This window comes from Prionailurus bengalensis, chromosome E2, assembly GCF_016509475.1.
Source record: "Prionailurus bengalensis isolate Pbe53 chromosome E2, Fcat_Pben_1.1_paternal_pri, whole genome shotgun sequence".
Taxonomy (NCBI): Eukaryota; Metazoa; Chordata; class Mammalia; order Carnivora; family Felidae; genus Prionailurus; species Prionailurus bengalensis.
Genome location: NC_057352.1, coordinates 31,742,823 through 31,768,636, shown reverse-complemented (window position 1 = coordinate 31,768,636; position 25,814 = coordinate 31,742,823). Strand labels below are relative to the sequence as shown.

The window sequence follows — 25,814 nt, the reverse complement described above, 5'->3', positions numbered from 1 at the left end:
CACAACGGGTGATCCCAAGATTTCCAGAAAGGACTCCGCACCGACCAGGGTGCGGGCAGAAATTGTTCACTGATGGTGCAGTATTTCAGAGACACGAAGCCAGGAGCCTGACTTGGTTTGTCCCATCAAAGCAGAGCCGAGAGGAAGAGTCTGGTGGACTTTCCTCGGTACGACGGACTCAGGAGCGAGGCAGCCTGTGTTTCAACCTAGCTCTCCCAGCTACTAGCTGCAGGTCTCCAAGCACATTATTAACCTTTCTGTCCCCAGTCTCTTCACCTGAAAAGAGGAGATAACAGTAAGATCTATTTCACGGGAGTAACATGTACTTTAAAGTAAGAGCCTTTAAAGTAGAAGCTCTTAGAAAAGAGCCTTGCGGGTATTCAACGCCCCATCAGAGCTGGCTGTTTCCACTAACATGTCTACACAGCTACGTATTATTTCCCTCCGTTTCATAAAATAAGAAACTGAGGCTCAGGAAAACCCTCTCTTACACTGCCAGTCAGAGGCAGGAACTTGTATCTGCCTTTCTTCGAAGACGATGCTATTGGCCCTGTGCTGTGCCGCTTCCGGAGCTGCTGACTCAACTGCGCTCCAAGAAGTACGTGGAATCCCCATGGCCAGTCCCCACTTGAAGAGCAGACTTGGTTTGGCCTGGAGTTTTCGAGAGCACCTACACAAAAAAGAGGGTGGTCAATGCATCAGTTTCAGAGACGAACAGAATCCTGCCTCAGGATGTGGGTGAGGATGCCACCTCCTCCGGGAGGCCTTCTCAGACCCCCCCAAGTCAGTGTTAGCTGGCGTCCATTCACTGCACAGCAAACTGTGTGTTCCCCCATTCTAAGCTATGCCACTACTTTGTAAGCGTCTCTCCCGTAATCTCTGCGTCCAACTTGTCTATAAGCCCTACGAGTTCAGGGGTCGTCCCTCTTATTCAGCGCAGTATCTTCAGCTTCGGGCAACAGCCTGGAACACTGAATGTGCTAATTAAATGTGTTGCATGAATGATTCCAAGTTCTAATCCTGCTTTTATATGTATTTGTGTCAAGCGGTTGTATTATATGGTTAACAAAGGCCACATTCCTTGGTCATCCTGGGATAGGAGATAAAAGTCCCCTTTCCAGTCGTACATTAATTGAACGTGGCAGAAACCACTGGCTCCCTACTCACCAGCCCTTCCTTCTCCTATGAACAGGGCAGCAATGAACACGATTCTAAGGAATGTGCCTTCTTCTAAGGAAGAAGCCAGCCATGGCATCTTAGCACAGACTGTCATAACAAAATACAGCCTGGATGGCAGAACAGAAACTTATTTCTCGGAGTCGTGGAGGCTGGGAAGGCCAAGATCAAGGTGCTGATAACGTAGGTTTCGTTCTGAGGCTTCTTCTCTTGGCTTCTAGCCAGCCCTGTCTCACTGCATGCTCACAAGACCTCTGTATTTGTGGAGGGAGAAAGGAAGAGGGAGAGAAAGAGACAGACAGACTGAGCGAGCACTCTGATGTCTCTTAAGGGCACTAATCTCGGCTCGAGGGCCCCAACCTCATGACTCCATCTAACCCTAACTACCTCCCCCCAAACCCCATCTCCAAATACCATCACATTGGGGGTTAGGACTCAACATACAAATGTGAGGGGACACAAACATTCAGCCTGTAACACATAGAAATCTCATTCCCTTTTGCCAAATACTACATTTCCCAGCCTGCCTTGCGACCAGGAATGACCAAGTAATGCAGGCCTGGCCATCAGGACATAATGAGGAGTCTGCCAGGAGGCCTGGGGGAAAGAGTCTCCTAATACAAACAGTCCCTCTTATCTTCTCTTTTGGTTCCAGTACCAATTCCTATTGGGGTGGGGGGGTCTCCCACAGAGCACCAAGTAATTTTCCAGATACCAACAGGGGGCCCGAGAATTCATCTCAATTCTGACACTACCTAGAGAGAAGTTCAGATCCCACGGGTTAAGGGTTCAGTCCTGCAAGACTGGCCACTCCAGTTGAGATGCCAGTCACAAGGCCAGGTTATTACTGCCTGTGTTTCTGACCAACCGGCTACAGATCGGAGGGTTCGAACAACCTCCTTGGGCTTGAGACACCAGCCACAAGTCCAGGTGTTAGCTGTACTTCTGACCAACGGGCTATAAAGCAGGGGTTCCCACGACCTCCTCCTCAGGTTCAGTTAATTTGCTAGAATGGCTCAGAGAACCCGGAAACAGTTTACCTACCAGATTCCTGGTTTATTATAAAAGGATGGAACTCAGGAACAGCCAAATGGAAGAGACGCATAGGGCACAGTAGGGGGAAAGGGGCCGGAGCCTCCACCCTCCCTCCAGGCACGCCACTCTCCCCAATCCCCAGATGCTCCCCAACCTGAAGCTCTCTGAATCGGGGTTTTATGGAGCCTTCAATACACAGGCATAACTGATGAAACAATGGGTCACTGTTGACAAAAGTCCATCTCTAGCCCCTGCCCTTCCTGGTCGGGGGGGGGGGGGGGGGGGGGGGTGGGGAGAAGGAGGGGGCTGCGAATGGAAGCTCCAACCCTCTGACCATAGGCTCACCCCACTCACAATCAGTCCCATCTTTTGGTGCTTTCCAAAGGTCACTCATTAACATTACAAAAGATATGTTGACACTCTCAGGACTTAGGAAATCTGAAGAATCTGGGGAGCTGTGAGCCAAGAGTACAGGGTGAAAATCAAGAATATGTTTTTCTTACAAATCATAATATTGCATCCTCCCACCCTCTTCCTCCTGCCTTAAACACCGCTCTAGGAGCACATGGCGTCTGGCACCATTCCCACCATCTCGTGATCACCCGCCAATGACCAAAAGGCCCACGTGTTAAAGATGACAGAACAGAAAACTTGAAGGTACCAGTGTCCTGGGCTATAATTATTAAGCCACTGTTCCGGAAGAACTTCCTTCTTCCAGGCAGCTTACGACATGAGAAAAGTCACGTTTAAACCCACTGTTAAATGGGAATTGTTACACGTAGGAGGGTTTTTCAAACTCACACTGAGCAAAATGCATGAAACGCTTTAACGCACACCCACTCTAATGGGATTCAGCCACCCAACCAGAATTGTAGACAGCGGGGATTTGCAATCAAGTGAACACAACACTCTTTCTATTCTGGGAGAAGACACCTGTCGTTTTGGAAATATTAAAGAGTCCCTACATCACCAGAGAGTTTCTGTTCCTCTCAAATTTTGTACCAAGGGGTCATACATAACATTGCAGGACAGAATAGCCAGAGTGAGAAATACAGATTACTTCCTTTAAGAAATAAGAGATTAAATCTCTTATTCATAAGAAACCTAAATAATAGACAAGATTCCAGAAACTGAAGGTGTGGTAATATCCAGCTTTTTTATCACTTGCAAATTATGTTAACAAGTGCAAAATTTCATATGTTAAGGAGAAAGAAAGGTCAGACAAGGAACGCCACTCTTAAGATTCGACAATACTACACTGAGAAATGCGTTTTAAGTATTGGTTCCATTCCGTACGCTCTTTGAAAAATGGTTTGTCATGAGTTGACTCAAATGATGAAGTTAAACAAATCTCCAAAACTACTTGCAATTTGTAGAATCGGCTTTTGTTGTTTTATTGTTATTGTTATGTGTGTTCTACCCTCTTGCCAATCAGTTTTCCATTAACATAAAACACTTCGATTCTGGCTAAAGAAGTCACATTTTGTCATTTAAAATTGCAGAGAACATCCTTACACGACGTTCTGTGTAACAACTCAGTGTTGCCATAACAGACTTGAGACAAACTCAAACTTTTTCTGAGGCACCTAGAAGTGTCACAGGCAGCTTTTTTTATGCAACCCCTATATAATTTATATTTCAAGATGACAGGTTAAACCACACAATTGCTGTCTAAAAAAAAAAGACTTAAATTACCCCAAACACCTCAAAATGCCTACAACTTCTTCCAAGAGTTCTCAGACTCTGTCCTTAAACGCATGTAAGTAAATATATTTAACTGAGAAGAAAATCCTACTTTGCTGAGGGGAGGGTAATTACCTCTCTAATTTTCCAGACTGGCATCTCCTCAGAGACTCTAAACTCTACAGGTAGCCCTATGTTTAGTTCACCTTTAGAGAAGTCAGCCAAACCATGTTAGAGATCTTGGCTCTAAATAAACGTAGGTTAGGATAAAAAACAGCCTGAAAAAGGAGCTTCCTCTAGGGTTTCAGGTCTTAGGGTTCTGCCAACAGACGGTTCCAGGGTTGCGATTTAAGTCCCTTTGTGTCTTCAAAATCTCTCTTAAGAAGCCAGACTCCTTTTTCCCCTTACTCATTCATTCCTTCCTCTGCACCCAGCGCATTTCATCAGGAGCCAAAAATGTCAAACACTTCCATGGGTAAACAGAAATCTAGTGGCCTGTGTGTGTGTGTGTGTGTGTGTGTTTTAACGCGTGCTGTTATATTATGAGAGGTGACAATGTAATCTGCCTGAGGCACCTCTCTCTCCATCCATGCCAGGCAGGTCATTTTCTTTTTATCAGAAAGGAGAGCAGCTCATCGGGTTTTAGAGCATGTTGACACCAATGCTAATAAAAGCGAGATAAGAAGCGGCTGCCCTTAAGGTGCCGGAGCCTGTACCCGGCCTAAAACAGATACTTCACAGTTCCTGCACCGCAGCTGGACCTGGAAAGTGATCTGACGCCACAGTGCCTTAACCGCACACACCTCAAGCAGGTAACAGGGTAGTTGTAAAGTGCCGCAGGGATAGCGGAGGCGCCTAACTCTGGCGATCACTCCGCTCTCCTCTGGGCGAGCAAGACAGTTCTTTTACGAAGGCAACGACGAATGAGGACCCTGACTTCCCAAAAAACCAGCAGAGGCATGGGATGCAAGCTGGTGCAGCCACTCTGGGTAACAGGATGGAGGTTCCTCAAAAAACTAAAAATGGAACTACCCTGCGACCCAGCAATTGCACTACTAGGCATTTATCCACGGGATACGGGTGTGCTGTTTCGAAGGGACACATGCACCCCCAGGTTTATAGCAGCACTATCCACAATAGCCAAAGTATGGAAAGAGCCCAGATGTCCATCGATGGATGAATGGATAAAGAAAATTTGGTATCTATATACAATGGAGTATTGCTCGGCAATCAAAAAGAAGGAAATCTTGCCATCTGCAACTACGTGGATGGAACTGGAGGGTATTAGGCGAAGCAAAATTAGTCAGAGAAAGACAAATATCATATGACTTCACTCATATCAGGACTTCAAGACACAGAACAGATGAACATAAGGGAAGGGAAGCAAAAATAATATGAAAACAGGGAGGGGGACAAAACAGAAGAGACTCTTAAATATGGAGGACAAACAGAGGGTTGCTGGAGGGGGTGTGGGAGGGGGGACGGGCTAAATGGGTAAGGGGCATTAAGGAATCTACTCCTGAAATCATTGCTTCACTATATGCTAACTAATTTGGATGTAAATTTTAAAAAATAAAAAATTAAATTAAAAGAAAAAAAAACAAACCCAGCAGGGGCAGGAGCGAGATCCATGGTAAACCACAAGTCTGAAAAATAGTCCTAGCAAACTAAGAGACCCGTTAATCAGTAGCTTTCAAACTTTTCAGGATTTAAATAATTAACTTGAAAGAACTCTTAGCCAAAGGTATACGCATATAAAGTACACAAAAGGGGCCAAGCTCTTCTCAGGCGCCCAGCTCCTGCAGCAGAGCCCATGTGGCACCCAGGTCCCAAGCGCGTGTGCAAATCACTGCACCAGACCCTACCAGCCATTCCGCCATTTCAAGGGCAAAACCTGAGATTTTATTCTTCTTTCTCTCATTCTCTCTCCTTTCTTCTGCTCTTGACAGCCATTAGTTCCTCAGGATCACCTCTGACATGTAAAGTCCCCAGTGAGACCCCAAATTCACTTGCAGATAATCTAAGAAACACACTAAAAGACCGGATACTTTCTACAACCTACCCTGACAAAGATTTACACACCTTTTCCAAAAGGTAATTTGGCAATATGCATCAAAGGGCCTTAAAAAAAAAATCGTCCTGTCTTTTGACCTTATGTTCTCTTTCTAGGAATTTACTCATAAAAAAAATTTCCTAAAAAGTGCACGTCAGGATGTCTGAACAAACTTAAACACGGCATTATTTATGCTAATAAGGATAAGTGAAGGGGCACCTGGATGGCTCAGTCAGTGAAGCACCCAACTCTTCGTTTCGGTTCGGGTCACAATTTCAGTTTGTGGAATCAAGACCCGCACCAGGCTCTGTGCTGTCAGTGCAGAGCCTGTTTGGGATTCTCTCTCTCTCTCTGTCTCTCTCTCTCTCTCTCTCTATCTGCCCCTCCCTTGCTGTGCACGCTTTCTCTCTTTCTCTCAAAATAAATAAACTAAAATAAATAAGTAAATGAAATAAGCTAAATGGTCAACAAAAGGGGACTGCTAAGTAAGTTAGTACAGATATGATGGCATCTCCTGTGCTTTGGCCCTACAATGCTTTTTTTTTTTTAATTTTTTTTTTAACGTTTATTTATTTTTGAGACAGAGAGAGACAGAGCATGAATGGGGGAGGGGCAGCGAGAGAGGGAGACACAGAATCGGAAGCAGGCTCCAGGCTCCGAGCCGTCAGCCCAGAGTCTGACGCGCGGCTCGAACCCACGGACCGCAAGATCGTGACCCGAGCTGAAGTCGGACGCTCAACCGACTGAGCCACCCAGGCGCCCCCTACAATGCTTCTAATATAACAAAATTATAAAAATAAAAAAATTAAAAAAAACTGTGACAACTCTATATAGTACTATCTGGAAAATATCAATATAAATGGATTGATAGACAAATTACAAAATTTACTTACTGAACTGGAATACTAAATTTAGTACCACCTTCCTGGGCAGAAGACACATAGCATGTTGTATCCTAAGAAAGGCAACATAAAAGTTTATCCGAGGCTAACTTGCTGGGAGACACTATATCCTGGCATTACCGTAATTACTGGGAAGTCAGTATGATATTCTATTTTCTAACGTGCTCATGTTCCACCTTCCTTTTCCCTTGACCATGACGTTGGTGACTTAAGGTGGGCCTACGGGAGGAAGTCCCACTAGAAATAATGGAAGACTTTCAAGAGCTCTTCCAAAGGTCTACGTCTGCTCTCATTGAAGTCCAACTCCATGATAAATTGTCTCTAAATATTTCCACAGACTACGCCACAACAGGCAACGACGTACTGTCTATTCGGTGCCGGATACTAAGACTACAACAGATGAATAGAAGCACGGACCTTGTCTTCGAGGCCCTCGCCAACCAGTCAAGTGAACAGATAAACAGGTGTAGTGAGGTAAAAGCTAAGAAGTGTCTAAAACACTGAGGACGGGAAAAGCACAGAGTCTCAGAGGAAGAGGCATTTGCAGAAATGGCTTGCAAACACTGTCATTTTCTCCCTCTCTGGGTGCCCCTGAGATGGGAAGAGAGGGGTCTGAGGAGAGAAGGACAGCTGGAAAGGCACTGAGGCTGGCGTCCTCAGGGAAGTGGCCCCCCGGGTCACAGCAGGAGGACCAGGCGTGAGGTGGCGGAGATGAGAGGGTGGGGGCAAGGGTGGGCCGCAGATAATAAATGACACTGAAACAAGAGGAACCTCATCTGGCAAGCCCAGGGGTCGAATTTTAACCCGCAGCCAGGAGTAAGATCTCTGAGAAATTGTGAACAGCGGAGCGACACGGCCACTTCACACCTTGCAAGGTGGCAAGGAACAACCTGACGGGAGGGAAACAGCGGGCCGAGAGCCTAAGGAAATCCAAAGGGCCCGAACACAGGGCTGGCGCCAAGATGAAGAGATGGGAGAAGGGAAGACGTGGGGACGGGGGCCAGGGCGTGGGAACCAACCGGGTGAGGCGCGGGAGGGAGAAGCGCTGCCCTCCTTCTTCTGGAAGCCTCTCCTCAAGTCTTCCCAGCGCCCTCGCGCTCCTTCCCTCGGCCCGTCCTGTCTGCTGGAAAGAATCCTCCCCTGAGAGCTCTGCGCTGACAACCCCGGGGACGCCTGCCCTCCTACTCTGCTTCACTCCTCCTCAGAGCATTCAGAACCACCAACAGTAGACCCGTGTTTACTTGTTTATTTTCCGTCTCTCCCTGCAGCACTGGAGCTCCATGAAGACAGGGGCTGCCTGCCTGGTTCATGGCCGGGTTCGGCAACTTAGGACAGGGCCTGGCACACAGGAAGGGCTCAAAAAATATTTGTTGAGTGAGGGCTCGACACTTGTCTGGAAGAGAAGGAAGGAAGGAGGGAGGGAGAAGGCAGGCAGGCCCCTCAGATTTGTGGTTTGAGTACCTGACTAAAATGTCATGTTACCGAACTGACATCAGTATACTGGGTGGGGCGGCGGGCGGGGAGGGAAGATGAGAGACGCCAAGACTGACTGTTTGGAGTTCTAGAATATTTCATCTGGCCAAGGATGGCACCGTGAGAAGTCATTAATAAATCCTTCCCACTTAAAAAAAAAAAAAAAAAAAAAAAAAGACAAAAGAGAAATCGAGGGGTAGCAGGGGAGGTCCCGGAGCAACTTTTCAAGCAGGGTCTCCTTTCTTGGGTGTTCCGAGTGCGAACATAATCTGAAGACACTGACGCTGAGGGTGTTCGCTGACTCACCCAAGGTGGCACAAGCTGGAAAATGGCAGAAGCAAAACGAAAATTCAAGTCTCCGGACGCCCCCATCCACTACACAACAGTAGAAGCAAACCAGAGTTAGTGACCAGAACTTTTCATATACTTTAAGAACACTATTAGGCTTTCCCTCATCCTTCTCCACGTTGGGATGCTTTTTAATTCAGGGTTTCAAATTTATGAGAAAAGATGGCTTCCACTGCCATCATGTTCTGTATCTAGGAAACGTACTGCCTGAGACTGACCTCTGAAGTCTCTAAGACTTAGTCCCGGCCAATTACACTCACTGTGTCGGAATTTCTTTACCATGAGGAGGACCAAAAGAAAAAAGTCTTAAATGAGATAATCACCATCCACCGCTGCGCTATGCCCCCTTCGTTCTTTATTTGAAATTTCAATTCACGCCTCACAACTCGCATCAACGGGCCTCCCCACCCCTTTGCAACATCCCACAAAGACCAGAATAAACGTTTCATCCTGTCAGCTAACCCCAGGTACCACCGGGCTCGCGTCTAGTCCCTTAAACCAATGGCCGGAAGCTGACAGAATATGCGAGACAAGACTGAGTTTAACTGGCAGAGGTGCTCAGATCTGCACTGTGCTATCTGAAACTCAGACCACAGGAGACAAGAGTGCACTTTTTTCACCGTGGCAACAGATTCAACCTCTTGGCCCTGTGGAAGCCATCTGAATAAATTTAACCAAAAGGAAAATGAAAAGAGAGAGCGAGAGAGCAAGAGCGAGAGAGAGAGAAAGGAAAGAAGAGGGAAAACTTCCTATCTTCTGATTGAGGATATATTCAGCACTCTGATTTTTTATGCACATTTGATCATGCTGCTGACAGCCTTGGAAGTTAAGTAATATGGACTGCTGCACAGAGGTTTCAAACCTTGATGGAAACCAATGGCAGGCTCCTTTTGACAGTCCAATAATGACAAGCACGTTGCAGGCCAATGCCCGTCATTCACCAACATCTCCAACCTGCTCCAACTGCTGCACAGCGACTAAGTGGAGGGTCAGAGGTTAAGCTCCAAGAAGCCAGCGATGAAGGGCAACTGTCATGCACCACTGCCTATTGTGAAGCAGCAAGGAGTGGCTGTCTCCTCCAGAACATGCAAAACGCTCTCATTCTGTCCAGGCAGAGACACATCTGAAGGTCCTAAATGAGACCATCGCCAATTCATGAAGCGCCAAACTGACAGCATGCCATTCAAGCTGTCTCCGATTTGACTTTTTTTCCTATTTCAAATCACAAATGCATGCAAAGTATACAGTTAAGCATAACTCCTCAGCCATGGTTTTAAGCAGGCTATGCTTTTCGACACATTCGTAGCCTCAGACACATACACAATCTCAGATCCTAAAAAAAGGAAAGAAAACACAAAATTAATTTATTCTTCAGGGAGTTTCTAATAAAGTATATAATGCCACATGGCACAGAAGAACCCAGATGACAGTTTTCTAGGAAAGTTCACAAATTGTGTACAAAAGAAAATAACCTTAAAAAGGAATGATTTCATCTTATTACCATATAACCAGGAGAGCATAAGACTATAACTATATGGGCGGAATTTTATTTAATGAAAGCAAGAGAATTTTAAGTATGCGGTAATTTATCAATGCATTTTGTAATTTTTTATGAGACTATCACTCACAGATTATTCAGAGTTTACATGTGACAGAAATACATCCTTCCATAATTCTAACTTTGAAATCTTCTTGTTTTTTCTGTAATGGAATGACATGATCCCACTCAGATGTGTGTGTTAATATATATTAACAAAGAGATTTCATCTTTATTGAGTAAAAAGAAATGTTTCATCTGATTTAGAAGCCTATGATTGTCACTAAAAGTGACCGGCTAGGATTAAGAATTAAGTTGGACAGGTCTTCTTATACCCTTTTCACCAACAATAGGATTTCTATCCACAAATAGAGCCATAAGTGGCCCTCATCAGAGACAGCCTTTAGCGGAATGAACTTGAAAATGAGCCTTCTATAAAGGTGTTGGTCTATACCAACTATAGCACTAAAGTCACTCTTTAAGCCCTGATCACTATCACCCACTCTTCCTTAAGTAAGCCTGGGGAGAGGAGATAACCTATCAACTATAAGGAACAAAGCCAGAACACCCCATCATTAAAGCCTGTACAGGCTGAGGTCAACTAATTGCCCTATGCTCTAGCAATAAGAAAGAACACAGCTAGTTTCTGACACAGAGATGGAGAAAACCAAACGCAAGTTATTTTAAGTAATGTATGAGCACGCATCAACCTGCCATTCCCAAGCAAAACCAGAAATTACGGTGTATAAACCCAGATTACTATACGTAGTTCTGATCAAGAAAAACCTCACAAGCCGCAAGTACTGATTCACATACTATTGGGACAACTACTTACATAACACTGTTCAAAACAAAATAGCTAAGTGAGCATTCTGCAATGTAAGAGACTTGGTAAGAATGTGAATATGAAATGACGTCTCTTTCCTGAGGGATAATTTTAGGGGGAAAATTCTTTACTTCATATTCAGGCATATATGGCCCACGAAATCACAAAGACTGAATTCAGAGACAGGCACTTCTTCCCCAAATCCTTTTATTTTAGACCTGGCTTGCAAACATCAAAGCTTAATGTGAACCAATACAGGACAAATAAAAGAAAGTACTCCTTTTAGACACCCCTAGAATCTACTAATGCCATTCATATTCCTACGGGATAATACAGAACAAAAACTTAAATGGCTTCAAAAAACAGGCTAGCTGATTAATTAGTCCCAGACTCATAAGGGGTAACAAGAGGAAACCAAGAATTTAGGAGCGGCAGATCCCAAGAAAAATTTTGCATGGCTAAGTCCAATGCTCGAATTATTACACTGGAGGAAAAAGAGGGTGTGGTGCCTAAATCTGTTCTGTCACCCTCAGATCCGAGAGCTCGGCTAAATTCCCTCCTCAGGCCTTCCTGCTGTGTGACTCTGCATGAAGGGGTCCCCACTTGATCCTTTCATGCAGACGACAAGAGAAGGAGAAGTTGGCTGGACATCAACCTGTGGTCATAAAATCCATCCTTCGTTTCCCCTCTTCAAAATATCCTGGAGGCAGGGGGGACGAGATAACGGCAGTCGGTAGGAATAAGGCGGGTGGGCACGTTCATTTCGAGGTAGAGCAGGACAGTTTTTCATGAACATTCAAAAGGAAGAGCCAACCCTCATATCCAGTCTCTCCAACCCAGGACACGGTAGATACTCAATAAATGTCTGAGGAATGAATTGATACATGAATACTCAATACCCCTTGTCAAACTTTCTACTCGGTGGATACGTAAGGGGAACGCACCAGAATAGCATTTTCTTGGAGAGAAACATTGGACACGTACCCTGGAGAGATCAGGACAGCCACTGTGTTCCACTTTCCCCATTTATCCCAAATTTCACTATCTAAAAGGTTCTCCCACATGTATATACATTCAGCAAGATTCAAAAAAAAAAAAAAAATGTTGCTACATTCAGTCAAATGTGATTTCAGTCAAATCAATGACTCCTGCTATTTCAGTGTTCCACAGATCAGTGGAGATGAACAGAATTCCCACAGTGGGAGTTGGGATGCAGAACGTGGTCTCAACAACTGGGCCTGGTAGTTGTTCCAGAAAGTCCCATCAGACCATTGGACAGAGACGACGATAATTCTCCCTCCTCTTTACATGCGGCTTTTTATCAGGCCCTCAGTGATTTAGTGACATAGCAACTAATTTTGTTTACCTTGCTTCTCTAAATGAAGCCAAAAGGCCTGATGCTCACTGTTGGAGTGTAGAAATCTTGCTGCATGCTCATGGTGGTGGAGGGTGGGGAACAAAGCCAAATGGAGGGACTGCTCTTCTCTGTGTCCGATCCCGCAAGGCGAGATGCTGCGGCGAAGTGCCTAAGTGCTTTGAGATCATCAGTTCAGAAGTACCAGCTAACCCAAGCAGGTGCCCTGCTCTCGGCCGAACAAAAGCCAGACACACTCTCATTTTACCATATTCATTGTGTACGGAACTGTTCAGTGCAAGGAGTACCGGTTGCCTCCGGGTCATGAAATAATACTAAAAACTTTATAATCATTCATTGATTAAGTTTTCAGCATACTCTATCATTTGAATCCAATGGGAGCATAAAGAGCTATTTGTGAGGTCAACCACGGTACAGACAGATGCTGACATGCTATTGATGGCAAGGTGGAAAGAAATTGCTAAATACAGCAGATCAATACCTCGTTTCACTGTTACAGCCTTCTGCAGACATAAAATATATATCTTTACAGCTACAAAAATAATAATAATGAAAGTGGGAGATAAATGCTTCCCTCAAGGTAAACTATTTGATTAGCTAAGGGCAAAGGTGACAGCAGCAGTTACACTAAAGTAACTTTATAGTCTTAAATAAAAACAGGAGGAACAGCAGTGGCTGAAACGGCAAAATGAATCGGGACACACACAGGCGATTCAGATACAGCGCTTTAAAAAACCACAGCGATAGGCAAAGGGCCACCAACATCTAAGATTTTCCTATGGTCCACAAATCCAGTTTCCTGAGATCTATTCGTCATATGGCTTTACACAAAACATTTCTAAATAAAGCATTTTCTGTTGTGGATGGAGAACAAATAGAGAGCCGAGGACAAATAAATGTGCCATCAAGTGTAACGAACAAACAAAAAGCTCAACTTTCGGTTTATACACAATTCCATTTCACCGGAAACAGTGAGAGGCAACCAGATCTTTAGCACCTTACTCGATACATAAAACAAATCTGTAACATGGCTCTTGGCCAGAGGGAGCTTATAATCTCTCTAGGGAAAAGAGAATCACAGGAAACACCACTAGATGTGACCAATAATAAGATGCGATACCTATTATGACCAAATGTCAAGATGCACAGTATTGTACCATATGCAAACTTACTGTTGTTACCATACATTCTGACATAGGAAATAAGGTCAGCAGGAAAGAGATGAAAGAAATAATCCTCAAAAGCTTCATGAAAGAGGGAGAACTTGAGGCAATTCCTCAGGGATTGGTAGATCTTATACAGTATCATCGAATTAGTTTTCATTTCGCGGAGATGAAACCTGCTTTGTAAATCCCCACAGTTTGAGATTAAAAACAACCAAACAAAATTTACCATCAATTATCTGAGACATAAAGTCTCGCAGGAATCTTTAAAAATAGCCTAAAGGGTATTTTTGTTTTCAAAAAGTTATACCTCCTTTTTCCCTACTAGCAATGAACTGCTAAAAAATGGGGGTGAGGGGCATGCTCTACTAGAAACCACAACACTGAAATGTCAGGGATTATGTAAAGCCCTTCAATGAATATTATTCTAAAAAAATATTTAATAATTACACAGAAAACAACGATCACTCAGCATTTGTATGGCATTTAGCAATTTATTTTTTTAATCTTTTTTAACATTTATTCATTTTTCAGAGAGAGACAGAGCACGAGTGGGGGAGGGGCAGGGAGAGAGAGAGAATCCGAACCAGGCTCCAGGCTCTGAGCTGTCAGCACAAAGCCCGAAGCGGGGCTTGGACCCACACCATGAGATTATGACCTGAGATGAAGTCGGACGCTTAACAGACTGAGCCACCCAGGAGCGCCACATTTAGCAATTTAAAACCAACCTGCTAAAAAATAATAAAAAATAAAAAATAATTTAAAAAATAAATAATAATAAAATTAAATAAATAAAATAAAATAAAATAAAATAAAATAAAATAAAATAAAATCAACCTGTTAATCTAGGACTGACTTATCAGATGGCATTCATTTTCCAAAAAAAAACCATGGGAAATCTTAACAGACCATGATACAATACCACACCCCTATATAGCAATAAACAAAGCATGTTAAAAATAAAAATAAATCTCAGTGCTAGAGAAGCAATGAAATTGTAATGTAACTATAACTGAAAGGGAAGGAATAACTACATATTTATTTTTCCTCCAAATAAGAATTTTTTTTAAAAAGCTGTGCAGTACCTGGATGGCTCAGTCGGTTAAGCATCCGACTCTTGATTTTGGCTCAGGTCACAATCTCAGGTTTGAGCCCCGCGTCCAGCTCTGCACTGACAGCACAGAGAGCCTTCTTGGGATTCTCTCTGCCCCTCACCCACTGGTGCATGTGTGCACACACATGCGTACACAGTCTCTCTCTCTCTCTCTCTTTCTCTCTCTCAAAACAAATAATAAATACTTTTTTTAAAGGGCTGCTCTAAGACCTATAAAAATGGAAAAGAATTTTTATCAATTTTATAATTTATTATCAGTTTATATAAATTACACTAGCTTTTTAGTCTTTGTTTTGGGAAAAAAGCATAATAATGTCTCTAGCATTCTTCTGCGGAGGAAATGCAATTGAACCACAACATTTACATCCTCCAGCAATGCACATCCATTCCACTAACTGTGTGGTGATGCGGCAGTCTAGGACACCCCACATAAACTAGAAGCTTTTTTTTATCCTAGTAAACTAGAAATTCTATAGGTGGGTGAAGGGTTCCTAGGTCTCAGTGTACTTTAGGCTCTCTTGATAATGAGCATTTGAAAATTAAGTCTCAGAAAACAATCAGTAAATATTTACTGTATATCTGTCAACAAAGTTGTGTTACATATTTCAGAGGACGTGTGCATACATATATATATGTGTATATAATATACATATATTTTTTAATACTTTCTCCTCCAAAGAACTTGATACTATGTTGGGAGAGAGAGCTGGGGGAGTAGTGGATAAGACAAGAATACTAAAAGCCTTCTATTTTAAATCATATTTGTATCTACATAGCATTTTTAGTGCTGTGCTCACGACTCTGCATGCATCACAGAACCAAAATACAATCTGTAGAACTAAGAAATACTAAGTGATAAGCGCTACAAAAACATGCACAAATTGCTATAGGAACACAGAAAGGAAAATTATTTTTAAGATTTTGAAATGCTTTTCACATTACAAAAAGGAAATAAATGAACTAAGTATTCATCTCAAGAATTCAGTAAAATAAAAACAAAAGCAGTTTAAGCAAAACTGAAGGAAGGAAACAATAAAGATTGAGGGAAAAATTAATGAATTAGCATAACAAATTCAAGAGATCGTTCTAAAAAAAATAGGTCACAAGCAAACAGAATCAAGCTTTGAAGACATTACATGAATACATAAAGTTAAAATTAAAAAGAAGAAATAAAAAATATGGAATTTTTTATTATAAAACTGCACAACTCTATCTTATAAGCCAGACAACGTTATGTTCAGTGCTGTGCTAGTAAATATGAAACCTCAATTTCTGAGAAAGCATAATGACCAAAATTTACTCAAAAGGAAAAAAACTATATAGCCCACTAACTAGAAAAGATATTGGTACAGTTATCCAAAAATTACCTTCCCTAACATCACATGAAGAGTTTTACAAGTAATTTAGTTCAAACATCCAAGGGAAAAACGATTCCAATGTTTTTTTAAAAGGCTCTAGAGCACAGAAAGAGGAAAATGGTACAAATCATTTTATGACACAGGCTTATCTATGATAGCAAAACTTGACAAAAGGAAGCACAAAAAGGAATGTTTCCCAGCATTTTAACAAGTAAATTATCTTCCTTCTACCATTTGCTGATGAGGATCAGCCAAAAGAGTTTTATTAAATTTTACTAACTATGGTTTGAATTATGACTATAACATGCATATTAAATATGGCTCACTGAAGATTCTGATATACCCTGGGGGTACTACCATCCAGCTTCCTTGGTAATCACTGCTATAGACCCATCTTGCTTTCCTAATTGAAATACTAAAAGGTTGAATTCAGTAGTATGTTAAGACACAATGTGACTAAGTAGGATTTATGCCAAGAAACCAATATTAGAAACTATATTAATAGATTACACTCTATCAGTGAAAGTCAGACATTACCATCTAAATAAATGTCTAAATGTCAAAAATATATTCAACAAGGGGTACCCGGGTGGCTCAGTCGGTTAAGCGTCCTACTTCAGCTCAGGTCACGATCTGACGAATCGTGAGTTCAAGCCGCGAATCGTGAGTTCAAGCCGCGAGTCAGGATCTGTGCTGACGCAGAGCTTCGGATCCTCTGCCTGCTGCACCACCACCACCACCACCACCACCACCACCACCCTGCCCCACGCTGCCCTTCCCCTGCTTGCTCTCTCTCTCTCTCAAAACTAAAAAAGCCATTTTTAATATATATGCATATATATATGCACGTGTATATTAAACATGAATTCAACCTCAGTCCCTAGAAAAAAATAAACTAAAAATCAAAGATTATTGTCAGTAATTACCATTACACTCAATACCAGAATCCTGAAACATAAGTAGTAAAAGCATGACTATCACCTCTATTCAAGGTTTTAGACAAAGTAATAACACAAGAAAAAAAAAGGGGGAGGAGAATATAATTACTGAAAGGGAAAAGACCAAATTTTATTTGCAGATTATTAAATTATATGCCTAGTATATACCTAGAAACCCAAAAAAATCAAACAAAAAATATTAGAATAAGAATATTTCTATATTGTGGCCAATTACAAAAACAACACATAAAACAAGCTTTCCCATGTACCACTCTAAAAATATAATTTAAAAATATCCCATTTGCAATAGTAACCAAAAATAGTAATCAAATATGTAAAATATACAGTAATAAACCCAAAAGGTAATAAATAGTACTTAATTGAATAAAATTACAAAACTTTATGAGGATCATGAAAGAGAGCTTAAATAAATATAAAGACAAATAACATTCTGGAATGAGAAAAAAAATTTTTTTAAGTTTATTTTTGAGAGAGCGAGTGAGAGTGGGGGAGGGGCAGAGAGAGAGGGAGAGAGGAAAAATCCCAAACAGGCTCCACACTGTCTGTGTGGAGCCCAATGCAGGGCTCAAACTCACTAACCACGAGATCATGACCTGTGTTGAAACCAAGAGTCAGACACCTAACCGACTGAGCCACCCAGGCAACTCAGATGAGAAAAATTTTTTGCCATAATTAGTTTTCTGGTTTTTTTTTTAATGTTTATTTTTGAGAGAGAGACAGAGTGCTAGCAGGGGAGGGGCAGAGAGAGAGGGAGACACAAAATCCAAAGCAGGCTCTAGGCTCTGAGCTGTCAGCACGGAGCCTGATGCAGAGCTTGAACTCATGAACCATGAGATCATGACCTGAGCTGAAGTTGGATACTTAACTGACTGAGCCGCCCAGGCGCCCCTATTTCAGTTCTTTCCAAGTTAAGTTATAAATTTAACGCAATAATAATTAAAATACTAAAGGGATGATGTGCCCAAGAGACTTAAAAAAGTGATTTTTTAAGTTTATCTGGAAAAATTGTTAAGTTGTCTCCTCCTTATAAAAGAAGAGCCAAAGAACTTCTAAAAACAAAGAACAGTCATGCAGGTCTTGTACTACTAGAAACTGGAAGGCATCATGAAGCTCTGGTAATTAAAATGGTGTATCAAGAACAAGAGACAAAACAAAAGAATCAATAAAACAAAATAAAAACAAACAAAAAGCAGATCTGAGTATTTCAGCATTCAAATCAGTCAATTAATTTGCATAATTCCGAGGTGGAAACTGGTGAACCACCTGGGAGGAAAAGTTAGATAGCTACTCCATTTCATACACCAACTAAATTCTAGATGCATTACAAGAATGATATAAAAATATAGGGGTGCCTGGGTGGCTCAGTCGTTTGAGGGTCCGACTTCAGCTGAGGTCATAATCTCACAAACGTGAGTTCGAGCCCCGTGTCAGTCTCTGTGCTGGCAGCTCGGAGCCTGGAGCCTGCTTTGGATTCTGTGTCTCCCTCTCTCTCTGTTCCTCCCCTGCTCACACTCTGTCTCTCTCTCTCTCAAAAATAAATAAAGATTAGGGGTGCCTGGGTGGCTCAGTCGGTAAAGTGTCAAACCGGCTCAGGTCATGATCTCACAGTTTGTGAGTTCAAGCCCCGTATCAAGCTCTGTGCTGATAGCTTAGAGCCTAGAGCCTACTTCGGATTCTATGTCTCCCTCTCTCTCTGCTCCTCCCCCACTCATGCTCTGTCTCTCTCTCCTTCAAAAATAAATAAAAACATTTAAAAAAATTTTTTAATAAATAAAGATTAAAAAAAACTTTTTTTTAATATTAAAACACAAAATACCAGGACATATAAGTGACTAATTCAAATGATAATTAGGTGGGAAAAGTTTCCCTATACATAAAGAACAAAAAATTTTTGAATAAAAATTCAAAAGTAGAAGGCAGGCAACAAACTAGGAAAAGTATTTCCATCAGTTGATTAACGAAAAATAACATCCCTAATATTTACGAAGTAGTCTTACAAATCAACAGGAAAAGACAAACACACATTACCAAAACGGACAAAGGCTATATAAACAAGCAAATCACAAAAGAAATATATTTTTGGTCAATAAACACGATGAGAGGGAATTCAACCATATACTCAGTAATTAAGAAAATACAAATGGGGGGGGAAGAAAATTCAAATTAGTTCTACAATGAGCTCCTACTTCACCTCCTCCAAATTGGCATATATTTTTACTTTATGCTAATTCTCAGGGTTGGAGAGGACATAACAAACGTGTATTCTCAGGCAGTGTTTCTTACAGTAGAAACTGGCATCACCTCTCTGGGGGGCAATCTGACAGTGCAAACTAAAACTCTTTACAAATGTTAACCTGACAATTTGCCTTTTTTTAATTTACCTTGTGGAAAATACCAGAGGTTTGCACAAAGATTTATGTGCAAGAATGGTCACTGAGAGATAATTTATAATAGCGGGAAAAAAAAAAATCCGTATGATGAAATAGTACATAAATGAAAATCCGTGTGATGAAACACTTTATGTTTTGTTTAAAATATCTTATATAAATATGTTGTAGATAAAACTGGGCTCACAGTGATATACTGGGCATATAATAGGCATAATAAGAATAATATAGTATTTTAACAAATATACCAATATACTAACACAGAGGTTATCCCTGGAAAATTATAGGCTTTTTTTTTCCTGCTTGGTATTTTTTTGTATTTTTAAATTTTTCTAATATAACAAACTATCATGTAATTGGGAAAAATAATGTTTTAAATAAGAAATGCTTAATTATCTGTGCCCCACATATTGTTGTCATACATTTACAAAGCTGTCTTTCATTAGCCGCATGTTAAAAATAATTTCACTACCTAAAGTCACATCCATGGTAATATTAATCACAGCTAATGCTTACAAAACACTTATATTTACCCAACGCTATTCTAAATACTTTCTATATATTAAATCATTTCATCCGTAGACTATTATTATCATCTCCATTTTACAGTTGAAGATTGAGGCTCCAGGAGATGAGGTGAGCTGACCAAGATCGCTCAGCTAGTAAGTAGAGAAGCTGGGGAGAAAACAAGGCCGACTGGGTGCAAAATCCATACTCTGAAACACACAACAGGCTACTGTCTCTCCTGATAAACTATACTATAAAGCAACAAGACTGATTTACAATATATATGTCAGAACATAAACAATCAAATAAGCACTATCCCCTTTAAAGTAGTCTCCGTGGGAAACTATACATACCCAAAAATGTGGTCACTGATCAAAACATTTTTGGAAATCCTTCCTTTGACGGTCTCCAGGGGGCAGTAAAAGTGAGAAAAGACGAGATTTCTATCAAACAGCTAGGAATCATTCAGCCGCGAGCCTTAAAGTGTGATTAAACTGCACAGTTCTGCTTTTGGTAACACAAGAAAAATCGATGAGGCTGATTTTACTATTGCACCCATACCTGGTATCCGCCTCCAGGAACTACATTCACAGGAGGCTTTCACCACTTGCTATCCTGCAATTACCGTAATCATTTGCTCACTGAGCCGAGGTCCTCCATGGCAAAGATTATATCTTACTCATCTTTGCATTTCCAGCCTCTAACACAATTCTTGGCACAACAAAGAGTACTGGTTAAGTATCTCTGAATGAACTCTAAAGAGAATGCCATACATACAAGTGCTCTGAGCAACGACAATATAGAAGAATGAATAGAAATACCACAAGGAGAGCATCTGAGCCTGTGTACAGGTAAACATACAATGTAGGTAGAGACTACAATGGAAATTTTAAGGAGTAATTCTTACAATTCTAAATATTAAGGAAGATAAAACTGAGTTTTTAACAGGTCTTCTTAGGACGATTCCTAGCTATAGTCATTTCACAAAACACAAGGAGGGGGAGTAGATATGCCTCATTGTCTAAAAAGCAATCTACTGAACCAAGGATGCAGAAATAACCATAAACTTTCTCAGACAACGATGCAAAAACACATCTGCTACACAGAAGACACCAGGATGCATCCTGCCTATGGGTTCAATCGACAAAGCACAACGTGGTGTCTGAAATATAAATCAAAGCACCTTACATCCCTGGTACTTATTGACATTTGCTACCTGCAAATTTCTAATATGTGCAAGATGGGCCTATTTTTATTTACAGCACAAACCACAGACTGAATGTAAAACAAGACGCTTAATAAATCCAGGGGAACATAAAACACCAGCATAACTCAGACAGCAAGACAGACACTCACTCCTTAATTAAGTGGGTGATGTTCTGTTTAAAACAAAAAGACAACCCTGGGCTGCAGCTAAGATTAAGCACTCAGTGTTGCGAGGGAAACGCCAACCATTTTCGGGGCAGAGGCTTTAAATCATGAAAAATAAACCATCTGATAGTCTGTATTCAATAGTAAGTAGACAGTCAGGACACAGACTGATTTGGATTAACACATTTTCAGTTATAACAAGTAATTTTACAGAGGATTAGTATCTTGATGGTCTGATCAATATGAGGCACCGCTGCCATTACAGATGAAGAGAAAATTGCCCCTCTGGTAATAAAGTGTGCGTGTCTTCGTTCTCCTTCATTTGCTGAGTCCATTACAGTAATGGTTCCAGCATTAACAGCTGGGGCAATTTAAGCAGCAGGGGTCTGATGAATTTAAAAGCTGGGCACACTGGCGACTCATCCTTTCCTCTCCTTCCAGGCTGCAGAGGCAACTCCTCGGCCTGGCTGCCTCCAACACGAGGATCGTGTTTCATGAGAACAACGGCCACGGTACGATTTGCCAATTATTGTCTCATTAATAGTGTTACCAGTCAATACTGTGACTAAAACAAAAACCGCTCGCAGCATATTGGCTGCTGATCCTGCAAAAAACTGCCAACTATTTACCTAAATAACAAGATGGACGTGACAACAGGCTAGAGTCCACATAAACTGGAATGTTTTCATTCATTTGCCTGATGCTAGTCTCTAGCCAAACACAAAACAAAAACAGAACGTTCGCGCTGACAGGGAAGAAAAAAAAATCGTCAGCAAAATGTTCCATCTCTGTTCTCGAAAAATGGCAAACTGGAAAACAATGAGATAATGGACTGCGGTGCACAGAAACAGAAAATCCGTATTAATACAGCCTTGAGACTTTAATCATGCCCAATTCAACAGTGAGTTAAGGTTGCCACATCAGCCCATTTTATATGATTATTAGAGAAATGCTGGCCCTTGAGGCTCAGCCTTGAATGATCCAGTCACTAAATGAAGGCGCCAAAGGGCAGACTTAGGGCTAATGCAGAAATCAGAGCACCAAATTTTCTGATCACAAACGGTTATGAAAACACTCATGCACTGGCAACATCTCTCTCCCTCAGATCAGCTGCAACACAATTTGGTCCTTCAGACTGAGTTTTCTACTTCGTTTCTACCAGCTGTAAAGGATCTCAACTGCCATTTATCCATATGGCAGTTCTTTAACATAAAGGAAGGCATGGTCCCTTTGCAAGCAGGTCATTTCCAAAACTACAGAGCAAATAAATGATCATAATGGCAACAGGACAGATGCTCACAGCACAAACAAAAATGCGAGCCTAGAGCACCTATGCAAGGTTCAGCTTTCAAACATGCACTGGCCTTGCAAGAGAAACACGATGCCAAGGCCAAGGGTGTGGAAACTTCCTACCGATGCCAATCTTAATCTCCTGAACGTTTCCTAACCCGGCCCAAAAATCCCCAAGGCTCCTCCCAGCTTCCACTGGAAAATCAACTGGTGAGACAGTCTTGTAAAATAATACAAAATCAGTGAGTATATAACAGAAGGTCACATGAATGTGGTTAGCAGAACTCTAAATTTACCTTCTCTGAACTGCACCTTTTTTTAAGGTTCCAAAAGTACCACCTCAACTATAAAGTTCTTGTCTTCTAGAGATTAGAAAGTCATAATTTAAATGTAACTTTATCAAGAAATCTGCCATAATAAACTAGCACCGACAAAATACACCAATCCTCCAGGGTAAATTAGCATCTTAAATTTAAAGGGAGCACTAGAAAACAATTGTTGGCAGTTGCTAAAGCATGTGCCGAAGAGAAGAATCCTATTTCTCAACATTAATACCTATATCTATGGTGTGTCAAGTAATTTAAAATCCATATGTAACCATTTTGCATTCTTTCTTTCAGGTTCCAGCTTCAGCTCTCACTAGGGCAAAGCCTAATGACCAATAATAACGGGTGATGCTTTGGGGGAATTCACTCATTCTTTTGATAAATATGTATGCGATATTTACTATGTGCCTGGAACAGTGTGAAGTGCCAGGGATACAATGGTGAAGAACAAAACTACCCACGGTCTCTACTTTCTCGAAGCAAACAGTCTAAATGCCAATACCTGTATTGCCAGACTTAACCACAATAGAATCCAACCGGCAGCCGGGGAGCCAATACGATCATTATTAAGGGTCACATGTAACCTGTATCAGATACTGGAGGCTCTCAACCATTCAATCTTCAACAGACACCTACAAATGTCTCTTATGTGCAGGATACTCTGCTGGGTACAATACAGAGAAGGAAGGATGAATAAGAAAGACACCACTGCAGTCTTCAGAGAAGCTGTCTAAAGCGTCTAAGACTTTTCAAATGGCGTATTTAGTTTTCAAAACCAAACAAACGTGGTAATACAAAGTAACAAGAATTCAATGTGACTCAGTGGGTTAGCTAGTGAACTTTTCAAGGAAAAATACTTAAAGTGTTTTGGAAACCATGAATAAACTAACCCTTCTATCTAGAGAAGGCAATCCAAACTACTAAATAGTGATTAAAGGTTGAGCCATACACTCGAAGAGAGATCAAGCAAAAGATAAAGAGAGACGTTTGGGGGGATCACACACTGCAATACGGCAGGAGAAGTCTTAATTTTTTAAGTCGGCTGGTCATTGGCCACCACCAAAAATGTTCTACATTCAGTTTCCTAAATCTGTGACAGATAAACCAGCAATATAATCCAGGATGATCCATAGTGAAGGTAGGGACCAAAAGAACCTTTCCAGAACCTTACTAAAATGCCAAACTGCAAAAAAAAATAAAATAAAGCTGAAGTAAAAAGACCCAATGAATACATACAAAACCACAAACTTCCTTTTATTCCACTATCATATTTATAACTCACTAGACAGTATAACATAAGGTTTATCTTATTAAATGATATCAAGAAAATAGCCACCAAAACAGAAGACTTTGTTAATGATTTTTATTTGAAACAGCAAGTTTATTCTGGATATGTTCCTTCACTGATAAAAGTATACATTACTTAAATAAAATCATCATGTTCCTAATAAGTGTACAGCCCTCTCAGTAATAAATCTTAACTAGTTATATTTTCAGTATTTTTTTAAAAAGATCATCTTATCCATAGGAACCTCTGAAGCGAACTTGGAATTCAACATCTACACCTTTTCACTCCATGACTGAAAAACAGTTCTAATACCCTATCAAAATACCAATGGCTCTTTTTACAGAACTAGAACAAGGAATCCTAAAATTTGTATGAAGCCACAAAAAATCCCAAATAGTGAAAACAATTTTGAAAAAGAAAAACAAAGACAGAGGCATCACAATTCCAGATTTCAAGTTATACTACAAAGCTGTAGTAATCAAAATAGTATGGCACTGGCACAAGAATAAACATATAGACCAATGGGACAGAACAGAAAGCACAGAAACAAACCCATGAGTATATGGGTCAACTAATCTTTGACAAAGGAGGAAAGAATATGTAATGGGAAAGTCTCTTCAACAAACAGCGTTGAGAAAACTGGATAGCTACATGCAGAGAAGTGAAATTGGACAACTTTCTTATACCATAAAAAAAGATTAACTCAAAATAGATTAAGGACCTAAATGTGAGACCTGAAACCATATAAATCCTAGAAGAGAGGATAGGCAGTAATTTTTCTGCCATCAGTCATAACAACGTTTTTCTCGATACGTCTCTTGAGGCAAGGGAAAAATTAACTATTGGGAGTTCATCAAACTTAACAGTTTCTGCACAGCAAAGGAAAAAATACACAAAATCAAAAGGCAACCTACCAAATGGGAGAAGGTATCTGCAAATGACATATCCAATAAAGGGTTAGTATCCAAAATATATAAAGAACTTATAAAACTCAATACCCAAAAAAAAACAAATAACCCAATTAAAAAATGGGCAGAAGACAAGTACAGACATTTCTCCAAAGAAGACATCCAGATGGCCAACAGACACAGGAAGAGCTGTTCAACATCACTCCTCATCAGGGAAATGTAAATCCAAACTACAATGAGATATCACCTCATACCTCTCAGAATGGCTACAATCAAAAACACAAGAAACAACAAGGTTGACAAGGATGTGGGAGAAAAAGAACCCTCTTGCACTGTTGATGGGAATGCAAATTGGTGCAGCTACTGTGCAAAGCAGTGTGGAGGTTCCTCGAAAAGTCAAATACAGAACTACCCTACGATCCAGCTACTGCACTGCTTGGTATTTACCAAAAAAATACAGAAACACTAATTCAAAGGAATACATGCACCTTCATGTTTATTGCAGCATTACTGACAATAGCCAAATGATGGAAGCAGCCCAGGTGTCCATCAATCGATGAATGGATAAAGATGATGAGATATATATAATGAGAGTGAAATATTACTCAGCCATATAAAAGAATGAACTCTTGCCTTGTGCAATGACACAGTTGGAGCTAGAGCATATAATGCTAAGTGAAAATAAGTCAGGGAAGCACAAATAACATGATTTTACTTATATGTGGAATTTAAGAA

General features: G+C 41.0%; 1 protein-coding gene and 1 long non-coding RNA gene across 3 annotated transcripts in view; one reads left to right on the top strand and one right to left on the bottom strand.

Annotated features, from left to right (window-relative positions):
• Positions 1 to 25,814, bottom strand: part of FTO (FTO alpha-ketoglutarate dependent dioxygenase) — a 389,618-nt gene that overhangs the window by 353,063 nt on the left and 10,741 nt on the right. The gene's annotated exons all lie outside the window — the stretch shown is intronic.
• LOC122494208 lies at positions 1,198 to 24,371 on the top strand. Of its 2 annotated transcripts, XR_006300121.1 has the most exons (5): positions 1,198 to 1,359; positions 5,844 to 5,988; positions 7,187 to 7,323; positions 21,709 to 21,779; positions 23,178 to 24,371. It is a non-coding gene; the product is annotated as an uncharacterized LOC122494208 (long non-coding RNA). The 2 variants fall into 2 exon arrangements; XR_006300122.1 differs by lacking the exon at positions 5,844 to 5,988.